The 15,354-nt window shown below is 30.1% G+C and overlaps 2 long non-coding RNA genes across 4 annotated transcripts; both read right to left on the bottom strand.

Annotated features, from left to right (window-relative positions):
* Positions 1-1,575: 1,575 nt before the first annotated feature.
* LOC127085637 (uncharacterized) lies at positions 1,576-4,766 on the bottom strand. Of its 2 annotated transcripts, none has more exons than XR_007789220.1 (2): positions 4,695-4,766; positions 1,576-1,879 (listed from the first exon to the last, which is right to left on the bottom strand). It is a non-coding gene; the product is annotated as an uncharacterized LOC127085637 (long non-coding RNA). The 2 variants fall into 2 exon arrangements; XR_007789219.1 differs by lacking the exon at positions 4,695-4,766 and adding an exon at positions 2,001-2,072.
* Positions 4,767-11,860: 7,094 nt separating this feature from the next.
* On the bottom strand, positions 11,861-15,136 carry LOC127085635 (uncharacterized). Of its 2 annotated transcripts, none has more exons than XR_007789216.1 (2): positions 14,979-15,136; positions 11,861-12,147 (listed from the first exon to the last, which is right to left on the bottom strand). It is a non-coding gene; the product is annotated as an uncharacterized LOC127085635 (long non-coding RNA). The 2 variants fall into 2 exon arrangements; XR_007789215.1 differs by lacking the exon at positions 11,861-12,147 and adding an exon at positions 14,547-14,841.
* Between the last annotated feature and the right edge of the window lie 218 nt (positions 15,137-15,354).

Below are 15,354 nucleotides of genomic sequence, written 5' to 3'. Positions count from 1 at the left end.
TTTATTTCAAGAGATTAATTACTATACACTATCAGTGTAAAAAGTTTTACACCGTCGATTCTTCACCATCATCCGTTTGTATTATTTTATAGATTTTTAAAATAAAAATCAGTCTTCTTTTAATATCCGACGTCTATGATTAACTGACGGTGTAAAATCCTTTTACAGTGTCAGTATATTTCAATTAAACTCTTATTTCAATTATGATTTCATAGATTTTTTAAAATGATAGTATTTTAGTTTTAAAATTTTGACTTAATTTTTTACAGGATAATTGTAAAATACTTATAGGTTTCACTTAAATTAATATTATCTTTGTCGTTAAATATAGGTTCTTGATTAACAAATTGCAAGGATTTAGATTCTTGATAGAAGTAAATTTGTTATTATATTTATTGATAATAATATTTTTAACATATGATAAATATAATAACTTTATGAACTTTTCCTATTTTTTCATTATAAAGTTAGTTATTGTTTTTATTTCAAAAATAATATAAATTTTTATTAGCACATGAATATTTGTTGTTTTTATTTTTGAAAGACATTATTTTTATTGTTGTTATATTTAACTTTTTTTGAAGCAGACGGAAGGCAAAGTGATCTTCAACAACCTAACTAGATTAAAATAATAAGAAAAGTACAAAAAATTGAGAGACATAAAACTAAATCAATTTTAATAAAAAATAAACAACTAAAATGGGTTTTATAAAACATGTTAAAATAGTAAATTAAACATAAATTTTAATCAAGAGATATCAGTCGTGCACAACTTATATAACCTAACAAATTAGAATTCGGAGCAACCCAACTTCCAAAATTGAATGACGAACTTTTGTTGTTGTTGTTGTTGTTATCTTTAACTTATTTTTAAGCAAGCGGAAGGTAGAGTGATCTTCGACAAAATACGTTATACGAGATATTAATTTGGTACTGATACAACACAAGTGCCTAGCGATATCATTATATGTATGTCCATAAACTAAAAAAAGGCAGTAAGGCACATACCATACAATGGTGCCTAAATAAAAATTAAAATCTATATGCAACATCTTCATTGCTCACAATCCACATCGGAAGATCACAATACTCCAAAATCTTTGAAACATCAAGAAACAATCATGCATAACTTGTACAAACCAATAAATTAGAATTGAGGCGCAAAATTTAATTACCAAAAAATTAGATTTTTTAGCTGAATAGCACGAGACTCTGAACTTTTAGTGTTTCTATTGAACTCGGTTGTAAATACAATAAAGAATCATGACACCCAGTTGAAACTATTTAAACCAGTTTTTCATTTAAAATTATATAAAAAAATCATGAATTTTTAGACTTACTCGTCTTGCTCAATTATTATCTATTTGTATTATAGCATATTTCCATGGGTGTTCTATATATGGATCCATATTTGTAATTATTTTCACTATTATATATTATAGAATCTAAATATGGTAAATATTTTTTAATAATCTTTAATAATGTATTGAAATTCATATAATAAAAATAATAATATAAAATATTTTTTTCAAAATGAAAAGAAAACAAAAAAGATAAAATAAATTTGAAAAATAATTATCCAACTTTTATAAGATTATATTTTATTTTAGAAAAATATTTTCCTTTTAAAACAATTGTATTATTACATATTATTTTTATTCTTACATGATTATTTCCTCACAATACTAATTTACTCAGTTTGCAATCCGAGGGATTACACTAGGAGTAGTATTATCTAAAGATGATGATTCAATACACCAACATCTACCGCGAATACATTGCCCTTTTTTTCCAGGACATCCAGGTTGACAATCTCCATCTGATTTACAAGGTCCGTCAAGTTCTCTTCCTTCTGATTTCTTACACATATCTAATATTTCTTCAAAACATAAGAATAATATCGTATGTAAACAAAGAATAATTCAAAATGTAAATTTGTTAGAAGTTAAACATCCTTTTAGAAAGCAGGTGATTTATTCATTTTATCATTAGTTCCAAACCTGATGTTAAGATGCAGAAAGCAAAAAGATATATCATTATAAGAGCAGACATCTTTGTAGTATCCATCTTTTTAATATAACATATGATATGACACATATATCTGTTACTTATATATGCATATGGTGAGACTACATCTTGACTGTATTAATTACTTCAAATTGATTTCTTAAATTCAAAAGTAAATTCAATTCTATGTAAGATAAGAAAATATACATTTTTTGACCAATATAAAATAATACCTTAAAAAATTGCAATAAATATATTATATTTAATCAATTTAAAGAATAAACTAATAATAAATATTCTTAATTAAAATATAAATAACAAGTTCAATGTAACTTTTGTTAATCATATATCACATTTTAAAAATATTGAGAAAGGATAAAAGAAAGTTTATTAGCGGGAGAAAAGCTCAACTTGATTGGGTTAGTTGAATACAAGATATGGAGTTTAGGGTTCAAGCCTTCATTAAAGCATTTGTTAGTATTTCATATAAAGTGTTAATCGAAACAAGATGTCAATATTCATAATTAAATATTTTTTTATAAAAATAAATTATAATTTATATTAATTCAAGTGACATAAACGGCCATTTTACAAATATTTCTGTTAATTTGAAATGTGAGACCTTAAAATTACAAGAATAAACTCTTACGACTGAAGTAGAAAATAAACATTAGATTGACCTCTTTATTTCAAGAGATTAATTACTATACACTATCAGTGTAAAAAGTTTTACACCGTCGATTCTTCACCATCATCCGTTTGTATTATTTTATAGATTTTTAAAATAAAAATCAGTCTTCTTTTAATATCCGACGTCTATGATTAACTGACGGTGTAAAATCCTTTTACAGTGTCAGTGTATTTCAATTAAACTCTTATTTCAATTATGATTTCATAGATTTTTAAAATGATAGTATTTTAGTTTTAAAATTTTGACTTAATTTTTTACAGGATAATTGTAAAATACTTATAGGTTTCACTTAAATTAATATTATCTTTGTCGTTAAATATAGGTTCTTGATTAACAAATTGCAAGGATTTAGATTCTTGATAGAAGTAAATTTGTTATTATATTTATTGATAATAATATTTTTAACATATGATAAATATAATAACTTTATGAACTTTCCCTATTTTTTCATTATAAAGTTAGTTATTGTTTTTATTTCAAAAATAATATAAATTTTTATTAGCACATGAATATTTGTTGTTTTTATTTTTGAAAGACATTATTTTTATTGTTGTTATATTTAACTTTTTTTGAAGCAGACGGAAGGCAAAGTGATCTTCAACAACCTAACTAGATTAAAATAATAAGAAAAGTACAAAAAATTGAGAGACATAAAACTAAATCAATTTTAATAAAAAATAAACAACTAAAATGGGTTTTATAAAACGTGTTAAAATAGTAAATTAAACATAAATTTTAATCAAGAGATATCAGTCGTGCACAACTTATATAACCTAACAAATTAGAATTCGGAGCAACCCAACTTCCAAAATTGAATGACGAACTTTTGTTGTTGTTGTTGTTATCTTTAACTTATTTTTAAGCAAGCGGAAAGTAGAGTGATCTTCGACAAAATACGTTATACGAGATATTAATTTGGTACTGATACAACACAAGTGCCTCGCGATATCATTATATGTATGTCCATAAACTAAAAAAAGGCAGTAAGGCACATACCATACAATGGTGCCTAAATAAAAATTAAAATCTATATGCAACATCTTCATTGCTCACAATCCACATCGGAAGATCACAATACTCCAAAATCTTTGAAACATCAAGAAACAATCATGCATAACTTGTACAAACCAATAAATTAGAATTGAGGCGCAAATTTAATTACCAAAAAATTAGATTTTTTAGCTGAATAGCACGAGACTCTGAACTTTTAGTGTTTCTATTGAACTCGGTTGTAAATACAATAAAGAATCATGACACCCAGTTGAAACTATTTAAACCAGTTTTTCATTTAAAATTATATAAAAAAATCATGAATTTTTAGACTTACTCGTCTTGCTCAATTATTATCTATTTGTATTATAGCATATTTCCATGGGTGTTCTATATATGGATCCATATTTGTAATTATTTTCACTATTATATATTATAGAATCTAAATATGGTAAATATTTTTTAATAATCTTTAATAATGTATTGAAATTCATATAATAAAAGTAATAATATAAAATATTTTTTTTTCAAAATGAAAAGAAAACAAAAAAGATAAAATAAATTTGAAAAATAATTATCCAACTTTTATAAGATTATAGTTTATTTTAGAAAAATATTTTCCTTTTAAAACAATTGTATTATTACATATTATTTTTATTCTTACATGATTATTTCCTCACAATACTAATTTACTCAGTTTGCAATCCGAGGGATTACACTAGGAGTAGTATTATCTAAAGATGATGATTCAATACACCAACATCTACCGCGAATACATTGCCCTTTTTTTCCAGGACATCCAGGTTGACAATCTCCATCTGATTTACAAGGTCCGTCAAGTTCTCTTCCTTCTGATTTCTTACACATATCTGCAAGCAAATATTTCTTCAAAACATAAGAATAATATCGTATGTAAACAAAGAATAATTCAAAATGTAAATTTGTTAGAAGTTAAACATCCTTTTAGAAAGCAGGTGATTTATTCATTTTATCATTAGTTCCAAACCTGATGTTAAGATGCAGAAAGCAAAAAGATATATCATTATAAGAGCAGACATCTTTGTAGTATCCATCTTTTTAATATAACATATGATATGACACATATATCTGTTACTTATATATGCATATGGTGAGACTACATCTTGACTGTATTAATTACTTCAAATTGATTTCTTAAATTCAAAAGTAAATTCAATTCTATGTAAGATAAGAAAATATACATTTTTTGACCAATATAAAATAATACCTTAAAAAATTGCAATAAATATATTATATTTAATCAATTTAAAGAATAAACTAATAATAAATATTCTTAATTAAAATATAAATAACAAGTTCAATGTAACTTTTGTTAATCATATATCACATTTTAAAAATATTGAGAAAGGATAAAAGAAAGTTTATTAGCGGGAGAAAAGCTCAACTTGATTGGGTTAGTTGAATACAAGATATGGAGTTTAGGGTTCAAGCCTTCATTAAAGCATTTGTTAGTATTTCATATAAAGTGTTAATCGAAACAAGATGTCAATATTCATAATTAAATATTTTTTTATAAAAATAAATTATAATTTATATTAATTCAAGTGACATAAACAGCCATTTTACAAATATTTCTGTTAATTTGAAATGTGAGACCTTAAAATTACAAGAATAAACTCTTACGACTGAAGTAGAAAATAAACATTAGATTGACCTCTTTATTTCAAGAGATTAATTACTATACACTATCAGTGTAAAAAGTTTTACACCGTCGATTCTTCACCATCATCCGTTTGTATTATTTTATAGATTTTTAAAATAAAAGTCAGACTTGTTTTAATATCCGACGTCTATGATTAACTGACGGTGTAAAATCCTTTTACAGTGTCAGTGTATTTCAATTAAACTCTTATTTCAATTATGATTTCATAGATTTTTTAAAATGATAGTATTTTAGTTTTAAAATTTTGACTTAATTTTTTACAGGATAATTGTAAAATACTTATAGGTTTCACTTAAATTAATATTATCTTTGTCGTTAAATATAGGTGCTTGATTAACAAATTGCAAGGATTTAGATTCTTGATAGAAGTAAATTTGTTATTATATTTATTGATAATAATATTTTTAACATATGATAAATATAATAACTTTATGAACTTTTCCTATTTTTTCATTATAAAGTTAGTTATTGTTTTTATTTCAAAAATAATATAAATTTTTATTAGCACATGAATATTTGTTGTTTTTATTTTTGAAAGACATTATTTTTATTGTTGTAATATTTAACTTTTTTTGAAGCAGACGGAAGGCAAAGTGATCTTCAACAACCTAACTAGATTAAAATAATAAGAAAAGTACAAAAAATTGAGAGACATAAAACTAAATCAATTTTAATAAAAAATAAACAACTAAAATGGGTTTTATAAAACGTGTTAAAATAGTAAATTAAACATAAATTTTAATCAAGAGATATCAGTCGTGCACAACTTATATAACCTAACAAATTAGAACACGGAGCAACCCAACTTTCAAAATTGAATGACGAACTTTTGTTGTTGTTGTTGTTGTTATCCTTAACTTATTTTTAAGCAAGCGGAAAGTAGAGTGATCTTCGACAAAATACGTTATACGAGATATTAATTTGGTACTGATACAACACAAGTGTCTCGCGATATCATTATATGTATGTCCATAAACTAAAAAAAGCAGTAAGGCACATACCATACAATGGTGCCTAAATAAAAATTAAAATCTATATGCAACATCTTCATTGCTCACAATCCACATCGGAAGATCACAATACTCCAAAATCTTTGAAACATCAAGAAACAATCATGCATAACTTGTACAAACCAATAAATTAGAATTGAGGCGCAAAATTTAATTACCAAAAAATTAGATTTTTTAGCTGAATAGCACGAGACTCTGAACTTTTAGTGTTTCTATTGAACTCGGTTGTAAATACAATAAAGAATCATGACACCCAGTTGAAACTATTTAAACCAGTTTTTCATTTATAATTATATAAAAAAATCATGAATTTTTAGACTTACTCGTCTTGCTCAATTATTATCTATTTGTATTATAGCATATTTCCATGGGTGTTCTATATATGGATCCATATTTGTAATTATTTTCACTATTATATATTATAGAATCTAAATATGATAAATATTTTTTAATAATCTTTAATAATGTATTGAAATTCATATAATCAAAATAATAATATAAAATATTTTTTTTCAAAATGAAAAGAAAACAAAAAAGATAAAATAAATTTGAAAAATAATTATCCAACTTTTATAAGATTATATTTTATTTTAGAAAAATATTTTCCTTTTAAAACAATTGTATTATTATTGGAAGTCCTTAATAATTCAAATGCTTGATAGGAGCTTTAAAAGGCACTGCAGTGAAAACAGCTTATTAAATAAGCTGTTTTTGCAATTCTGTTTTTTCTGTTATTCTTGGGCCTGTTTGTGGTTCCAATTTGTACCGTATAAATAGACATTGTATGTCATAGTTGAAAAATTAATGCCATATGATTCAATTCTCTCAATCTTTCTCTATTTCTCTATCTCTCTCTATTCACATTATCATCTTCATCTTTCCCAAACACACTGTTTTCACCATTCCATTTCTGGTTTTTTCCAACATTTGGCATCAAGAGCTTTGGTTCTGATCCAATTCCGCTGCAATCATGTCCGTTTCAAACGATAAAATACCTACCAATCTTCCAATCCTTGACTCGAAAAACTACGACAAATGGGCGAAGCAAATGAAGGTTTTGTTCGGCTATCAAGACGTTCTTGAGGTGATCAAAGATGGTGTTACGTCTCTCGTCGAAGGAGCTACGGATGCTCAAAAGGCTACGTTCAAAGAAGAGAAGAAGAAGGATTACAAAGCGCTGTTCTTGATCCATTCTTGTGTCGATGGTGACAACTTTGAAAAAGTAGGCGATTGCGATTCCGCAAAGCAAGCGTGGGAGATTCTTGAGAAGGCTTATGCAGGGGCTGCCAAAGCCAAAGTGGTGAGGTTACAAACTCACAAGCGACAGTTCGAGTTAATGCAAATGGAGGACAAGGAGTCGATAAACGATTATGTGACGCGTATTACGCGTGTGGTGAATCAAATCAAGTCGTGCGGGGAAACTACGGTAGAGCAGAATGTTGTGTCGAAGATCTTGCGTTCTTTAACGCCAAGATTCGACAACATTGTCGTTGCGCTTGAAGAATCGAAGGATTTATCGTCGTTGTCGAAGGAGGAGCTTCAAAGCTCACTAGAAGCTCATGAACAACGAATGGATGAGAGGGGAAACGATAAAGCGAAGTCGGAAATAGCATTGCAAGCGCGACTTCATGAGAAGAGTAAACGATCGGAGAGGAAAGGGCATCCGAGAGGGAAGTCCAATTTCCAGAATTTTGGTGGTAGAGATTCACAAAAGTCAAAGGGGAAAAAAGGTGAGGGAAGCTCCAAGGAGGGTGATCAAGGAACCCACAAGCCATTCGACAAAAGTAACGTGAAGTGTTACAATTGTCAAAAGCTTGGGCATTTCGCAAAGTATTGCCACACGAAACGAAGAGAAAATCGCGCGGATGAGGCGAAGTTTGCTAAGGAAGAAGCGAATGATGATAATACGCTTCTTGTGATGATCACGGAAGAGAATTATGGCATGAGAAAAGGGCTGGACAGCAGTGGCAGCAGTGCAAACAATTCTGCAGAAACGCGTTCGGAGAAAAACGCAATGGTAACGGTTCGAGATGGAATTCAAAGTAGCGATGAGTGGTACTTGGATTCTGGTTGTTCGACTCATATGACGGGAAGAAAGGATTGGTTTGTCAAGATCAATCAAGCCACGAAGAATAAAGTGAGATTTGCCGATGATACGACGTTATCCGCCGATGACGTTGGAGATGTCTTGATCGTGAAGAAAGATGGTGGTCGTTCATTGATCAAGGATGTGCTGTACATTCCAGGAATCAAATGTAATCTCTTGAGCATTGGCCAACTACTCGAGAAAGATTACATTATTCGCATGGAAAACAAGGTATTGCGCGTTTTGGACCGAAAGGGAGTTTTGGTACTTAAAGCACCGATGGCTGCCAATCGAACTTTCAAGATAGCATTGAAAGTAATGAAGCATCGATGTTTAGCTACAGCGGCAAGTCGTGAGGAGTGGTTGTGGCATTACCGTCTTGGTCATCTCAATTTTCGAGACCTCGACGTGTTGCATAGACATGGTATGGTGACCGGGCTGCCAAGAATCGTGGTTCCAGCTGAGTTGTGTGTTGAATGTGTTCAAGGGAAGCAACACAAGAGTGTTTTCAGCAAGGATACAGGTCATAGGACCAAGCATATTCTTGAGGTGGTGTATTCGGACGTGTGTGGGCCGATGCAAGTCAACTCGTATGGAGGTAACCGATACTTTGTCACGTTTATTGATGATTTCAGTAGGAAGCTGTGGATTTATCTAATCAAGAGGAAGGATGAGGTGTTTGATATGTTCAAACGATTTAAATCCATGGTTGAGCGACAAAGTAGTCACAAACTCAAAATTCTCAAAACCGATGGAGGAGGAGAATTTACTTCGAGGGAATTTGGGAGTTATTGTGACGATGAGGGTATTGTGCGTGAGGTTGTACCACCCTATACGCCTCAGCAAAATGGTGTTGCCGAGAGAAAAAATCGGACGATTATGAACATGGTGCGTAGCATGTTGAAAGCGAAAAATCTTCCGAAAGAGTTGTGGGGAGAAGCTGTTTCTACAGCTGCCTATTTGATAAACAGGTGTCCTACAAAGAAGCTGGACAAGGTTACTCCAGAAGAGGTATGGTGTGGACACAAGCCAAGTTTGAGTCACTTGCGTGTTTTCGGTTCGGTAGCATTTCGACATATTCCGGGTCAGATTCGAAAGAAATTAGATGACAAGGGTGAAATGATGTTGCTGGTTGGTTATCATCCTACCGGAGGCTACAAGCTGTTTGATATGAGTAACAAGAAGATTGTGATAAGTCGAGATGTGATCGTGGACGAGTTTCGGCAGTTTGACAGCAGAAAATCTGCCATATCAGCTCAGGAAATCGATTTGCCTCAAGATGAAATCGATTTCATGCAGGAAAATCAGCATTCTGAAGCTGCTGGAACTGGTTCTGCAGAGGTTGAAATCGATTTGCCTCAAGGTGAAATCGATTTCATGCAGGAAAATTTGAATTCTCAGCCTGCTGAAGGTACTGTACAGCAACCTTTTGTAACCGAAACAGGTGAATCAAGTAGACGACCAACAAGGCAAAGAGGATTGCCTCAAAGACTCCGTGATTGTGAATTATTCCGAGATAGCGAGATCAACAATGAGGGTGATCTTATTCACTTCGCTCTAATGGCCGAATCCGAACCGGTGAATACGGAGGAGGCATTAAGCGATCCAAAGTGGATGTGTGCGATGAAAGAAGAACTGGATTCGATTGAGAAGAACAGTACTTGGATGTTGGTTGATTTACCGAAAGGAAAAAAGGCGATAGGTGTGAAGTGGGTCTACAAAGTGAAAGCGAATCCGAAAGGCGAGATAATCAAGCATAAAGCTCGATTAGTAGCGAAGGGATTTTTGCAAAAGGAAGGGATAGACTTCGATGAAGTGTTTGCTCCAGTTGCAAGGCATGAAACCATTCGGTTAGTTGTTGCGATGGCAAATAACAACAGCTGGCCGTTGTATCAAATGGACGTCAAATCTGCGTTTTTGAATGGTCCACTTGATGAGGAGGTATATGTGAGACAGCCACCTGGTTTTGTGATCAAAAATCAAGAGGCAAAGGTCTATAAGTTGAGGAAGGCACTCTATGGTTTGAAACAAGCTCCGAGAGCTTGGAACAAACGCATAGATGGATTTCTTAGCGATGTTGGTTTCAAGAAATGCGTATCCGAACATGGAGTTTATGTGAAATCGGATGCAAGTGATGGAGTAATCATTCTTTGTCTTTATGTGGATGATTTGTTGATTACCGGCAACTGTGAAAAGAACATTTCAAATTTCAAAGGAGAGCTTATGAAGGAATTTCAAATGAGTGATCTTGGTATCATGAAATATTTCTTAGGCATAGAGTTCCAAAGGACAAAATTGGGACTGCTCATGCACCAAAGAAGGTATGCCATGGAAATTCTGAAGAGGTGTGATATGGAGCATTGCAATGCTGCCACAACACCAGCCGAGACTCGATTACAGCTGTCCAAGAGTGAAGAAGAACAAGATGTGGATCCTACTCAATACCGGAGATTGATAGGATCATTGCGTTACTTGTGCAATACGCGGCCAGATTTGGCGTTTAGTGTCGGTATTGCGAGTAGATTCATGGAGAGGCCGAAGGTATCACACTTGGCAGCAGTTAAGAGGATCCTTAGATATGTGAAAGGTACTCTTGGTTGTGGAATTTTGTTTCCGGCAAGCGACATGGGCAGAAGTTGTGAGTTACTCGGATACACCGATTCCAATTGGTGCGGAGATAAGGATGATCGAAAGTCTACGGCGGGGTATCTCTTTATGTTCGGTAAGGCACCAATCTCTTGGTGTTCGAAAAAGGAACCGGTTGTAGCCCTCTCTTCTTGCGAGGCCGAGTATATAGCAACGTCGATGTGTGCATGCCAAGCTGTGTGGCTGGTGAATCTATGTAAGGAGTTGGACAGCAGTAGAAATGGGGCTGTTTTGCTACTTGTGGACAACATTTCAGCGATAAACCTTGCTAAGAATCCCATAGCACATGGGAGGAGCAAGCATATTGAAATGCGATTCCACTATTTGAGAGAATTGGTGAGCTCCGGACAGTTGCGTTTAGGGTACTGCAGAAGCGAAGAACAAGTTGCGGACTTGTTAACGAAAGGCGTGACAAGTAATGTGTTCAAGAGACTTGTGAAGAAGTTGAGCATGATGAGTGTGGAGCATTTGAATTAAGGTGGTGTATTGGAAGTCCTTAATAATTCAAATGCTTGATAGGAGCTTTAAAAGGCACTGCAGTGAAAACAGCTTATTAAATAAGCTGTTTTTGCAATTCTGTTTTTTCTGTTATTCTTGGGCCTGTTTGTGGTTCCAATTTGTACCGTATAAATAGACATTGTATGTCATAGTTGAAAAATTAATGCCATATGATTCAATTCTCTCAATCTTTCTCTATTTCTCTATCTCTCTCTATTCACATTATCATCTTCATCTTTCCCAAACACACTGTTTTCACCATTCCATTTCTGGTTTTTTCCAACAATTATTACATATTATTTTTATTCTTACATGATTATTTCCTCACAATACTAATTTACTCAGTTTGCAATCCGAGGGATTACACTAGGAGTAGTATTATCTAAAGATGATGATTCAATACACCAACATCTACCGCGAATACATTGCCCTTTTTTTCCAGGACATCCAGGTTGACAATCTCCATCTGATTTACAAGGTCCGTCAAGTTCTCTTCCTTCTGATTTCTTACACATATCTGCAAGCAAATATTTCTTCAAAACATAAGAATAATATCGTATGTAAACAAAGAATAATTCAAAATGTAAATTTGTTAGAAGTTAAACATCCTTTTAGAAAGCAGGTGATTTATTCATTTTATCATTAGTTCCAAACCTGATGTTAAGATGCAGAAAGCAAAAAGATATATCATTATAAGAGCAGACATCTTTGTAGTATCCATCTTTTTAATATAACATATGATATGACACATATATCTGTTACTTATATATGCATATGGTGAGACTACATCTTGACTGTATTAATTACTTCAAATTGATTTCTTAAATTCAAAAGTAAATTCAATTCTATGTAAGATAAGAAAATATATATTTTTTTGACCAATATAAAATAATACCTTAAAAAATTGCAATAAATATATTATATTTAATCAATTTAAAGAATAAACTAATAATAAATATTCTTAATTAAAATATAAATAACAAGTTCAATGTAACTTTTGTTAATCATATATCACATTTTAAAAATATTGAGAAAGGATAAAAGAAAGTTTATTAGCGGGAGAAAAGCTCAACTTGATTGGGTTAGTTGAATACAAGATATGGAGTTTAGGGTTCAAGCCATCATTAAAGCATTTGTTAGTATTTCATATAAAGTGTTAATCGAAACAAGATGTCAATATTCATAATTAAATATTTTTTTATAAAAATAAATTATAATTTATATTAATTCAAGTGACATAAACAGCCATTTTACAAATATTTCTGTTAATTTGAAATGTGAGACCTTAAAATTACAAGAATAAACTCTTACGACTGAAGTAGAAAATAAACATTAGATTGACCTCTTTATTTCAAGAGATTAATTACTATACACTATCAGTGTAAAAAGTTTTACACCGTCGATTCTTCACCATCATCCGTTTGTATTATTTTATAGATTTTTAAAATAAAAGTCAGACTTCTTTTAATATCCGACGTCTATGATTAACTGACGGTGTAAAATCCTTTTACAGTGTCAGTGTATTTCAATTAAACTCTTATTTCAATTATGATTTCATAGATTTTTTAAAATGATAGTATTTTAGTTTTAAAATTTTGACTTAATTTTTTACAGGATAATTGTAAAATACTTATAGGTTTCACTTAAATTAATATTATCTTTGTCGTTAAATATAGGTGCTTGATTAACAAATTGCAAGGATTTAGATTCTTGATAGAAGTAAATTTGTTATTATATTTATTGATAATAATATTTTTAACATATGATAAATATAATAACTTTATGAACTTTTCCTATTTTTTCATTATAAAGTTAGTTATTGTTTTTATTTCAAAAATAATATAAATTTTTATTAGCACATGAATATTTGTTGTTTTTATTTTTGAAAGACATTATTTTTATTGTTGTTATATTTAACTTTTTTTGAAGCAGACGGAAGGCAAAGTGATCTTCAACAACCTAACTAGATTAAAATAATAAGAAAAGTACAAAAAATTGAGAGACATAAAACTAAATCAATTTTAATAAAAAATAAAAAACTAAAATGGGTTTTATAAAACGTGTTAAAATAGTAAATTAAACATAAATTTTAATCAAGAGATATCAGTCGTGCACAACTTATATAACCTAACAAATTAGAATTCGGAGCAACCCAACTTCCAAAATTGAATGACGAACTTTTGTTGTTGTTGTTGTTATCTTTAACTTATTTTTAAGCAAGCGGAAAGTAGAGTGATCTTCGACAAAATACGTTATACGAGATATTAATTTGGTACTGATACAACACAAGTGCCTCGCGATATCATTATATGTATGTCCATAAACTAAAAAAAGCAGTAAGGCACATACCATACAATGGTGCCTAAATAAAAATTAAAATCTATATGCAACATCTTCATTGCTCACAATCCACATCGGAAGATCACAATACTCCAAAATCTTTGAAACATCAAGAAACAATCATGCATAACTTGTACAAACCAATAAATTAGAATTGAGGCGCAAAATTTAATTACCAAAAAATTAGATTTTTTAGCTGAATAGCACGAGACTCTGAACTTTTAGTGTTTCTATTGAACTCGGTTGTAAATACAATAAAGAATCATGACACCCAGTTGAAACTATTTAAACCAGTTTTTCATTTAAAATTATATAAAAAATCATGAATTTTTAGACTTACTCGTCTTGCTCAATTATTATCTATTTGTATTATAGCATATTTCCATGGGTGTTCTATATATGGATCCATATTTGTAATTATTTTCACTATTATATATTATAGAATCTAAATATGATAAATATTTTTTAATAATCTTTAATAATGTATTGAAATTCATATAATAAAAATAATAATATAAAATATTTTTTTTCAAAATGAAAAGAAAACAAAAAAGATAAAATAAATTTGAAAAATAATTATCCAACTTTTATAAGATTATATTTTATTTTAGAAAAATATTTTCCTTTTAAAACAATTGTATTATTACATATTATTTTTATTCTTACATGATTATTTCCTCACAATACTAATTTACTCAGTTTGCAATCCGAGGGATTACACTAGGAGTAGTATTATCTAAAGATGATGATTCAATACACCAACATCTACCGCGAATACATTGCCCTTTTTTTCCAGGACATCCAGGTTGACAATCTCCATCTGATTTACAAGGTCCGTCAAGTTCTCTTCCTTCTGATTTCTTACACATATCTGCAAGCAAATATTTCTTCAAAACATAAGAATAATATCGTATGTAAACAAAGAATAATTCAAAATGTAAATCTGTTAGAAGTTAAACATCCTTTTAGTAAGCAGGTGATTTATTCATTTTATCATTAGTTCCAAACCTGATGTTAAGAAGCAGAAAGCAAAAAGATATATCATTATAAGAGCAGACATCTTTGTAGTATCCATCTTTTTAATATAACATATGATATGACACATATATCTGTTACTTATATATGCATATGGTGAGACTCCATCTTGACTGTATTAATTACTTCAAATTGATTTCTTAAATTCAAAAGTAAATTCAATTCTATGTAAGATAAGAAAATATACATTTTTTTGACCAATATAAAATAATACCTTAAAAAATTGCAATAAATATATTATATTTAATCAATTTAAAGAAAAAACTAATAATAAATATTCTTAATTAAAATATAAATAACAAGTTCAATGTAACTTTTGTTAATCATATATCACATTTTAAATATATTG

Source organism: Lathyrus oleraceus, chromosome 5 (genome assembly GCF_024323335.1).
Source record: "Lathyrus oleraceus cultivar Zhongwan6 chromosome 5, CAAS_Psat_ZW6_1.0, whole genome shotgun sequence".
NCBI lineage: Eukaryota > Viridiplantae > Streptophyta > Magnoliopsida > Fabales > Fabaceae > Lathyrus > Lathyrus oleraceus.
Note: the sequence above shows the minus strand (reverse complement) of the source record. Positions and strands in the feature narration are given on the sequence as shown.